The sequence below is a fragment of the Panicum hallii genome, chromosome 7, assembly GCF_002211085.1.
Source record: "Panicum hallii strain FIL2 chromosome 7, PHallii_v3.1, whole genome shotgun sequence".
Lineage (NCBI taxonomy): Eukaryota > Viridiplantae > Streptophyta > Magnoliopsida > Poales > Poaceae > Panicum > Panicum hallii.
The window spans coordinates 23,998,923-24,010,385 of NC_038048.1; the positions used below are offsets into that span (position 1 = coordinate 23,998,923).

The 11,463-nt window shown below is 53.1% G+C and overlaps 1 long non-coding RNA gene across 1 annotated transcript; it reads left to right on the plus strand.

Annotated features, from left to right (window-relative positions):
- Positions 1 to 247: 247 nt before the first annotated feature.
- LOC112898772 lies at positions 248 to 925 on the plus strand. The gene is made up of 3 exons (XR_003229925.1): positions 248 to 301; positions 379 to 789; positions 872 to 925. It is a non-coding gene; the product is annotated as an uncharacterized LOC112898772 (long non-coding RNA).
- The last annotated feature ends 10,538 nt before the right edge of the window (positions 926 to 11,463 follow it).

Genomic DNA, 11,463 nt, shown 5'->3' on the forward strand with positions numbered 1-11,463 from the left:
TCAAGACGGTGGCGCGAAGAAGCGGATGCAGCTGGACCGCTCTCTACTTGCAGCGTTGGCGGACAGGTGGCGTCCGGAGACGCACACGTTCCACTTGCCGTGCGGGGAGATGGCCCCCACGTTGCAGGACGTGTCGTACCTGCTCGGGCTTCCCATTGCGGGTGAAGCTGTTGGCCCGGTTGCCGTGCCACCTTTCTGGAGGGTGGAGCTTCAGGAGCGGTTTGGTCCCGCGAACCCGCCACTTGTTGTGAACGTACCTGATTTGCCCGGCCCCGCCAAGAGTTGGGTAATACAATTTAGGGTACGTCCAGTTATTTTTTATTTAATTTAATTGAATCATATGTGAGTACCTCTAAGTTTTGAACAAATATATTACAGGCTCAGGATCTGCACCCTCTGGCTGGGCAGTACGAGGTGTCACGATACCTGGAGGCGTATCTGTTATGGTTGTTCGGCTGGACTCTTTTCTGCAACTCTACCGGCAATTACGTGGACAAGGTACTCATGCAATACGCGCGCGCGATTGCGGATGCGGAGCCGGGCCAGGTACCTGGGTGGAGCTGGGGATCGGCAGTGCTTGCTGCGACGTACCGAGGTCTTTGCCAGGCCTGTTTGAAGACGGAGAGGACTGCCGTCATCACAGGCTGCCCACTTCTGCTGCAGCTATGGTCGTACGAGCGATTCGCCATAGCGCGTCCCCTAATCAGCGAAGAGCCTTATCCACCCGAGATGTACGGGATGTGGGACGAGGATAGCCCCACGATGGGTTCGCTTTGGACCGATCGACGGGTAAGTTCTTTTAAGCTCTTTAATTTACTGTTATACGTTTCTGTATACGAGGAGTACCGATGCAGTTGTGTAATTTTTTCAGATGAGCTGGGCACATCGGCAGGTCCGAAAAGCATACCCTCAGTTCGTGTCCGAATTTGATCGGATGCGGCCACAGGATGTCATCTGGACACCGTACACCGCTGCGGCTATCCAGACACGTGCGCCGCATGGGTTGTCTTCCCTCTGCACGCGTGACGAGGAGTACTGGCTGACAAAGGCGAACCTAGTGTTCGATATTCTCGTCGAGCCGTACTGCGTCGAGCGTGTGATGAGACAGTTCGGGCGACGACAGCAGTTTCCTCTCGGACCTCGAGCGTTCCAGGCCGTGCCGCGCAACGTACACGAGTAACTTTGTGATAACACGTTTTGTATGATTTATATATTCATTATCATAAAGCAATGTTGAATTTCAAATGTTCGCAACAGATATTCGCGCAGGGGATATCATGCCAACGAGGTGAACTGGGTCGTCAAGATGCAGGAGTACGTGCAAGGGTGGCTAGACGCACCTGACGATGTGTGGGACGAGCCGCAGCCACACACAGAGGCGTCTTACAGCGCATACCTCCGCTGGTACCTCCTTCGTACGCGTCCGTACGTCACTCGTTCACATATTCATGACGCGGAGGATCAGCACCAGCCGACCATTTCTGACACGTATCCCTCGTATCGTGATCAGGACCAGCGTGGCGCGGTACGTGTTTCGCAACTTGAATTATTAAATATTTTTTCTAAAATATCGATACCAATAGTAATCTGCATCCCATTACGTATGCAGATCGATCTGATCAACTTCGCGGAGGTCGAAGCTACATCTCAGATCACGTTGATTGAACGTGGAGTGCGTATACCGGAGGCACAGTACAAGGACAGCTTCCGTAAGATTCAAGACAGCTTGACGCGAGCGTTACGTGCACTGACGTGTCGCGGCAGAGACGACGTGGGGACCTCCAGTTCATCTCATGCGTCCGCCCACGTGTACACAGCTGGCCCGTCGACCTCTACAGCACCGCACGCAGCGTCCAGCGGTACTGCCGCTAGTTCAAGCTGTAAGTTCTTCATAATTGCCATTTCAATCACCTATGATTTACACGACTAATTTCATTTCTTTTTGTAGTCATGCACTCGACGGCAATGGGACCTCCTCCTGCAAGAATGGAGCCTCCGACGTTTGGCGCCTATGCTCCAGGACCGTCTCTCCCGTCAGGCTCGAGGCTAGCTGCACCGTACTCTTATGGCTATGCTCAGCATGCATGGTCGACGGGAGCTCCTGCATACGGTGGTCCATTCGGTGTGCCGGACTGGGACGCCTGGGAGGGCGGCTCCGCCACTTGGTCAGAGCTGGTGGGCGGCGGCGCCGAGCCTGACATCATTGGCCCATCCCAGACATATGACGCTCCAGGTGCACAGTCCCAGGATGACCCCTTCACACCTGCACCTCCTCCGCCTCGTCCTCACCGTGCTCCAGATGCATTTACGTACTCGGAGGACCACATACGCCGACGGCCTAGGACTAGGGGCGGGAGGCCCAAGAGAGCGCGAGGTCCGGGACATGCGGAGTAGATACTCTTGATTTGGTGAACTTTTTATATTTAAACTGTTTTTGTATGATACTATTTTCTTTTTAATCGGTTGATCTATCGTACTGTCGTAATATTCGGATTCTACGTTGCAAAACGTTATCGTTTAACCATCTTCATACGAATTTTAGATAGAGCAATCTTCTTCGTAAAATTGAATTAAAATTTTATATGTACACAAAAGAATATGGCGAATCAATATTGCATTTGAAAACAGTCTCAATTTCAAATAGATTGTAAATCATAAATTCCAAAGGAAAATAAAATGTAAATCATAAATTCCAAAGGAAAATAAAAAAAAAAGGCTCTAAACATCCCGCCCACTGGCCGGGCGGGATGCCTCCCGCCCACTGGTCGGGCGGGATGCCTCCCGCCCACTGGCCGGGCGGGATGCTCCCTCAGGGACCCGTTCGCGAATAAGAAAAGTTTCTTATTCGCGAAGGGGCCCTCGGGGGGGCCTGGAAAAAGTTTTTTGAGGGTCCCGCCCGCTGGTTGGGCGGGATGTCCCCGGCCCCACACCTCCCGCCCGATGATCGGGCGGGAGGCACCCATTTTTCAAATTTTTCTCAACCGGCACCCCTTTTTGGAATTTTAATTTTTTTTAAACCCTTTTTTTAAAAAAACTCGGCTCCTGCCCCTGCGGCTGCGTGGTGTGTTGGGTTAGGCTGGGCCGGGATGATCCGGGATTGGGAGGTCAGGGTGGGCGTTCGATCTACTCGAACTGAACCGATCGGTTCTTCAGGTTTTGATAGATTTCGGTTATCTGAAATTGGAACCGATCAGTTCCTGAAAAATCCCAAGATTGAGCAAAAGTTCGGTTATTTAGGTTCGGTTTCGGTTTACCGAACAAACTAAACTGCAAGTTGAGGAATAAAAAAATTCACAAGATTGAATACAAATCGTATGATGAAGCATAAATCCAAACAAATAGAACACCAATTGTATGGATGTTGACGGTCATTGAAATACATTGCGACCGTCAACTTCTCGGTAATAAAATAGAGCTTTGTACCATCTTCCATACATATTTTATTTAAACTAATCAAGTTCCATAAATTTAGGATGGGTTGTGATTGGAGAAGTACGTGACATAAATTTCAGGTAAAATGGGGAAATTCTCGGACCAACCGGCCTCGCGTAGGCCGGCCGGCCTGTGTCACACCCGATTTATAAAGACATAAACCGAGCAATCATATATGCGTCAGGATCAAGTCACGCATATATACAACAGAATTATCAAGATATCACAACACATATCATGAAATAAAAGCGTATAAATTGTAAATGAATTCTTTATTACAACCGAATCAAGAATCGGTTCAATGAGTGCGGAAGCGTAAACTAAATACATGAAGAACAGGGCGCCACAGAGACGTCGGCTGGGAGACAAACGCCTAGAAATCGTCGAGTCCGCTGATGTAGTCCTCCACGTCGCCTGGTACTGAGCAGTAGTCGAAGATATCCCAAAGAGAACAGAAGAGTAGAGAAGGCAAGTGTGAGTACACAACTTGTACTCAACAAGTATAACACGAAATATGAGGCTCTACGGTTAGCTGACTCAACTGCACTAGCTTTTAATCTGGGCAAATTTTATTAAAGCTATTTACTACAAATGGATGAATTACCATAACCCAAGTTACTGAATAATTAATTAAAATTACTCATAAGTCTACTGAAATTCAAGCCAAACCACCAAAGATAAACCCCACTAATCAGATGGAGGATCTGGGCCGCTCATGACCGTGATCATGGCTAGTTGAAGCGTCTCCCCATCAGGGAAGACTTAAAAGTGATGCTTTATCAGTCCCAGGAGGCTGATAACACTTTTATTACATCAGATGGTACATCACCGTACAACTCTACGCGGTAATGGGCAGTGAAGCGCCACTATCGCGAGGACTACAACCAAAACCCACACTACTACACTAGCTACGAAAAGAGGGTCATCATCAGAGTCTTGCACCATGCGGAACTCCAGCGGTGGCCTTAACCACAGGCAAGACTGGGTGCAGGACGAAACCCTACTCGACGTCTTCGGGGAGGTAGTCTGGATCCTCTGCTGTAAAAAGTAAAAATGGGATGAGTACAAACGTACTCAACAAGTCCAACCATACCCACGGGGGGGGGGGGGGGGTTACCATAGAAATCAATGCACAGGACAGTCTAAGGATAAGGTTAGGGTTCGTTTGCGGAAAACTCGGTTATATGCAAAGGTTCGTTTTAAAGAAAAACATTTTTCAAAACAAGTTTTTAAGCACTAAGGAGCTCATGGTGTTGATCCACACAGGATCCAAGTTTTAAGCTGCTACCGGACTCCCCGTCCGTCGTAGCACACGGCACAACTGCTGGACACTTTCCAAACAACCAACGCTAGCCCAACCATTCTCAGAGAGAAACACTAGTTATGTGACCACACCGTAACTTGCCCAATACCGTGGGCACGGCTATTCGAATAGATTTTAACTCTGCAGAGGTGTGCAACTTTACCCACAGGTGGGGTACCATAGCACAATCACCTTAGTGTCGGTGCAGATCCCAACAAAGCCATTACCCACCTTAGCTAGACCTGACTAGCCACCACGGGATCCATCAAGGGGTCATTCAACCTATCTCCGAGGTTTAACCGGGGCATAAGTCACACAGGGCTTATCCCTTCTCCTTGATCACCCGTTGCTCTCAGCTCTCCTGATGGCTATCAGACTAACTAGTGGGTTTTATGCTAAGCCGTTGCCCATACAACGGTCAAGTAGTTTGCACGATAGGAAGCTAGGTGAGATGGCACATCAACTCGGTCCTTAGGGGTGACAAGATGGATGTCTCCCTTCCTTACCCAACCACACAGGTATGAGCACACCAACGGCAATTCACACAGAAATGCCATCCATCCCGTCTAACTCATCTTTCAAAACCACATTTTACCTCTTCCCACACAACACACATTTTTATTTATAAAACAGGTGATCAAGGAGTAGTCATCTCAAAACAAGGGGTCGCTATCACAAAACAAGGGTGGCTATCCTACCATGTTTTCTCAAGCAAAACCATGCATTTTTATAAAACAGGCCAACGGGTTGTGTTCATAAAAACTAGGACAGAAACATGCATCAAAGGGCGGGATTGAACTTGCCATCATCAAATCCTTGCGGGAGGTCCTGACCGAAGCACTGTCCCTCGGGTTCGGGGTCGCAGAACTGGTCCTCGTTCGCTTGGTCACAGTTGGGACCTTCCTCGTTCACCCCGTGTCCTACGACGCAAACAAACAGGCACACAATCAAGCGAAAGAACTAAAAGCTTTTATCGTTGAGCTTGAATCGGAAATAATTTAGTTATGGAGATAGGGGTAATATTTTTGGGTGGTTTCTTAATGGCATGGTTAGAACTATACTAGAAAGGGCGTGGTAAAGTTTCGGGTTGATCGGAGACCGTTTGGCGCGTAAAATGACGAGTTAAAGAGGGTTCGAGGGTTAAACAGGGGTCCAGGGGCTCATTTGTAAATGGTTATGAAATGGAAAAGGACTTGGTTATAAATTTTAGAAACATTTGGGGCATGTTAGAAAGGTGTAGGGGTTTATTTGATATTAGGCTTACATGACGGGAGTTGTTTTCCTAAATAACTAGGAGCAGAAGGGCCTGCAGTTAAAAGTGGCACAAGGGGGGGGGGGTTCTTTTGGGGAAAAGGGAGAGGGCTAGGGGGTTTTGTGGCAAACTGCCACCTTCTTCCTCCTCTCCCCACGGGAAACAGAGGAGATGGGGTGGGGGCGCCGGCGGTGGTAAAACCGGCCGGCCCGAGGCCCGGCGTCGGCCGTGGAGGGAGGGAAAAGGAGGGGGGAGGCGAGGGGGTCGGATTCCCCTACTCACTTTGGCTTGGGACGCGGCGAGGAGGCGGGGCCACGGTGGGGGCGGCGGCCGGTGGTGGCGTGCGTGGCGGCGGTGGTAGGGGCAGGGAGGTGAGGGGCTAATTGGTGCTGCGGGTCGTGGGGGCGCCGGGGGTGCTCCTCGGCCCCTTTTATAGGCGCTCGAGGCGGTGGAGGCCGGGGCGCGGCAATGGAGGTGCCCGGCGGGCACCGTGGGGCGCCATAAATGGCGCTCCGGCCACTTGTGGTCGTCACGGAGCGGCGCACGGGTGGCGAGGTGGATGCCAGGTGACGGGACACCTCGGGCGGGCGGCGAGCGGCGCGGCGTCGTGGCTCGGCCGTGCGCGTGCAAGCGACGGGCGGCACGGAGGGTGGTGCGGCACGTGGTGCACGCGCGGGGCGCGCGCGTGGGCGCGGGTGGCCGAGCACAGGGGCGCGCGAGGGGAGGGGCGGCGTGGCTCGGGATCCAGGGCCAGGCAGCGCGGCTGTGTGGTGTTCAGGAGCAGAGGAAGGGGAGAGGAGAAGGGAGGGGAAGGGAGGAGGAGGGAAAAAGGAAGGAAGAAAAGGGAGGGAAAAAGAAAAGGGGAGGAAAAGAAGGAAAATGGGGAAAAAGAAAGGGAAAAGAAGGAATGGTGGAAGGGGGAAGGGAAAGAGAGAAAAAGGGGGTGACGCGCGTCGGCGATATTCGCGGCGGCGACCGCGGCTGGTCGGCCACGCGCGCGTGAAATTCGCACGCAGCACGAGGAGAAAAAGAAAATCGCGTCGGCGCCGATCGTGGAAAGGCGGTCGCACGTGGTCGACAGACCGCCGAGCGGTGCGGGACGGGACGGCGATGAGGGAAAAGAGGGTACTGATATTGCAAAGGGGGCTGGGCAGACAGCTGGAGTCGGGCATTAGAATGGCTGCGAATCCGGGAGAGGATCAGGGTTTAGGGTTGAACGAGCTTTGACGACGAAAAGGTTTTGAACAAAAATATCTTAGCGCGTAATTTAATTTGGTAAATTTTCAGGGCGTCACACTAGTATACCAATTTTACACTCTCGAGAGGTTGCACAACTTTACCCACAAGTCGTGAGCTACGCTAGTTGTTCATCACACTTCCTTAGGTGAGATGACTAGCAAGCGCACTATGAGACCGTTACAAAGGACCACGTTAGTAAGGTGTAACCGCTAAGGTTTCTGGATCGGCAACGATGGGACCCACCTCACGGGGGTACAAGCACACAGCACAGACCAAGCCGGAGGAGCAGGGACCATTGAAGCTTACCACCCCTCTTGCCCCGCAGGTAAGTTACTCCCAAACCAAAATGCCCTAATTAGTAAGTCAAGACCGTCCCATTCCAGTCTTGTGGTTGCGCGGTTGTCTCAGGTTGTCGCTCTATGAACCGGTCCTTAGGGAGAGTGGCCAACCAAGCACCAAGCACCGTGCTGGCCCCCTAAACCAAGTTTCTATAAAAACATATTTTAACGAGACGTGAGCCGCTCAAGCACACAGCACAGAGGGCCACTCTCAGAATTAAGTTGCATATACTGTCAGACCCGGGGCCACCGGGCTGGGCACGTTACGAAGTTTAAGAGATTAAGCCCGTCTTGTCTCTTATTCGTTTTGTTTATCTCTTGTTTATCCCGTTTAAATAGGAGATAGAGCTAACCAACACGGAGAGGATCTACTCGAGATCAGTTCTGGTGTGATCCCTCAGAGGGGGTTGGTTAGCATCTTTGTAACTCTGACCTCTCGGATATATAAGGGAGGCCAGGGACCCCCCTCAAAACAGAAGATCATTAGGTCATTATACACCCAAGAGAATACAAACCACCATACAGGACGTAGGGTATTACGCTCCGTGCGGCCCGAACCTGTCTAAAGTCTTGTGTTCTTTGTACCTTCGAGTTCCTGATCTCGACGTCCCCTCACCCAAAACTTACCACCTTGGGTATATCCCACGGTGGGCAGCCGGTTAAACACCGACAGCTGGCGCGCCAGGTAGGGGTGCGCGTCGAAGATCCACCGGCGAGCTCGATGGCATCGTTCGGATTCATCAAGTCAGTTCCCTCTCAGGGTACGACGTTCGTCTTTGGTTCATGGGTCTGCATCGCAGATGGTGCGGGCAGTTTCCGGCGATTCCTCGTCGACATGAAGCCAAAAACTTCCGCTGTGGATCTCCGCAGCGACCTTGACAAGTTCGTCGACGGGCTCGACAACTTGCCGCTCCACGCTTCCGCAGCACAGATCGAGTTGGAGTTCGATCCAACTTCGACTTCTTCTGGTGTTGTGGCAACTCCCCCTGGCTTGGATTCGTTCCAATCTAGGGACCTGCACAACCGATATCAACTCGGTTTGTGCGATTTGGCCACTAATCTTCAGGAGGCCCACGACTCTGGGTCCCTCTCCATCATCGAGAAGGACCTGGACTCGTTACTCCAGATCGGAAAGCTTGAAGCCACCGCGTGTCGGGGGGCTTCGGGTTGTTCTGGCACCGGTGATCTGGTGGTCACCCCCCTGCCGGAAGGGCACGTGGCGCACAGGAGGGGCATGACGCTCCCCAAACTACTCGAGGCAGAGGGCCGACTTGTGGCTCACCTCGAGCCCTTGCCTTTTCAAGAGGGCAGGCCGTTGGCCACCGAGGCTGAGGGGTCGACTGAACTAGTCGACGAAAGTTCTCATGAGCTTTCTTCCCGCCAGGTGCTGATGGCCGAAGAGGGCGAGGACGATGGGGATTTTCCCATCGACAACTTTGAAGCGATCTCCGAGGATGAGATCACAGCCAACGTCGGCGACGAAAATGACGCCGATCGCGAAGCGCGGAGGGCCAGAAATAGGGCCCGCACAATCCGGCGAAGGAGGGCCAGCGAGCGTAGGCGATCTATGCATCGTGAGCTCGATCCTGAGTTCGTCGCCGTCAGCGAACGGGGGTTCCGGACTCCGGTGGCCAACATCGCCAGGGTTACGGCCATCCTCGAGCGCAGCCACGACCCGGAGGTGCGTCAAGCACTTTTGTACGCGCAGAGGGCTTGGATCCAGTTGGATCAACACAACCTGGCGCTTACCATCAGGGAGGAGCGCGTGGGCGAGAGTTGAAGTCAGACCCACAGCCGAACGGCTGGCGGCCGTCCTCGACGTCAACCCAGCAACGACAACGCTTGCGGGAGCCAGACCCCTGGCGGAAGGCAGCTGCCACCACACGGGGGTCAGCCACGACAAGCCCATCATCGACTCCTTCCGGAGGATCTGCGCCAACACATCAATGAAGGCCGCGATGCGCGCACTGTGATTTCTTCCCGGCGCAAGACCCGTGAAGAAGTCGAGAATGAAGGTACTGACTGTAGCGATCGATTTCCTGCTTTTTCTGCTCGTTTCAGCAGCTACAAGTACCCGGAGGGTTTCAAGCCGATCGGCATCACCAAGTACGACGGCAAGCAGGCTCCCCAGCAGTGGCTTCGCTGCTACTCCACGGCTATTGACGTTGCGGGGGGCTCAAACATCACCAAAGTCGTCTACTTCCCGATGGCTTTGGACCCTGCGCCGCTCACTTGGCTGGAGAGCCTCGGCAGCAACACAATCGACTCCTGGGAACGCCTTAAGAAGGTCTTCATCGACAATTTCCAGGGAGCGATCGCTCGTGCAGGAACTCGACATGATCTTGCCTAGTGCAAGCAAGAACGCAACGAGCTCCTGCGATCCTACACGCGTCGCTTCTTCGACGTTCGCGCCACCATCGCGAACATCTCGGAAGAAGACATCATCGACTGTTTCTACAACGGCATCACCGACCCCAGCATCTACAGGGATTTCGGGCGGAACAGGCCAAAGACTGTTGCGGGTCTTCGTGACATGATGCACGATTGGTCCGAACAAGAGGAGAAGATGCGGGAGCGGTTCCCGCGGCGTCAAGATAACAATTTGCGGCGCCAAAACGACAACCGCAGTGACACAAGCCAGCGGGACTTTTCGGGTTCACTCCGAAAACGAAAGCCAGACAATGTTATCGCGGCTATCGATCGTCCCTCGCGGGGCAAGAAGTCGACGACGCAGGAGGAGTTCGAGAAACTCCTGCAGAAGAAGTGCCCATGGCATCCGGGTGCTAGCCACGCCGCCATTGACTGCTACCACCTTCGGAGAACGTTCAGTAACACCGGTGGTGGAAAGAAGAATAAGAAGCCTGCCGACAAAGATCCTGAGGATGACGACCACGATGACCAGGGGCGCAATCCGAAGTTTCAGGATGCCTCGAAGGTCGTCAACGTTATCTTCGGAGGAGATGAGGATTTCAGCTCCAGGAGGGACCAGAAGTTGCTCCTCCGGGAGATCTTGTCCGTCGAGCCGGCGGTACCACGGCCACTTCGTTGGTCGGAGGTCCCCATCTCATTCTCTCGCGACGACCAATGGACGAGCTTCTCGGAACCCGGTAAGTTCCCATTGGTCCTGGATCCTGTGGTGGCAGAGGTCAAGCTTACCAAGGTCCTCATCGACGGCGGAAGCGGGCTCAACCTCATCTTCGTCAGTACGTTGACGAAGATGGGCCTGGATTTCAAGGATATGCTGGTGCCCAGCAAGTCTCCCTTTTACGGGATCGTCCCAGGTAACGCGGCGCATCCGCTTGGCACGGTGGTCCTCCCAGTCACCTTTGGCACGCGGGAGAACTATCGTACCGAGTTCATCAAGTTTGAGGTGGCTACTTTTGATTCCTCTTACCATGCAATATTGGGTCGTCCGGCACTGGCCAAGTTCATGGCAGTGCCGCACTATGTCTACCTGCTTCTTAAGATGCCAGGTCTCGGTGGAGTGCTCACCCTCCGTGGCAACTTGAAGAAGTCATATGACTGCAACCAGGAGGCGATCCAATACGCTTCGACTACTCGTGTGCCAGATGCTTCGGGAGAAGTACTCGCGGCCGCGCAGCAGCTTTCTCAGTCTGGGCTGGAAGTTCCCTCCAAGAAGGCCAGCAAGTCGAGCATCCAGTCGACTGATGATGTGGCCCTCAAGTCGATCCAGCTCCAGGAGGGAGATCCATCTAAGGCCGCCGTCATTGGCGCGGGCTTAGGCGACAAATAGGAACTCGCGCTCGTCAGCTTTCTTCGGGCTAACCGAGACATATTCGCATGGAAACCTGCGGACATGCCAGGGGTGCCCAGGGAGTTGATCGAGCATGCCTTGAATGTAGATCCGAAGGCCATGCCCAAAAAGCAACGCCTCCGGA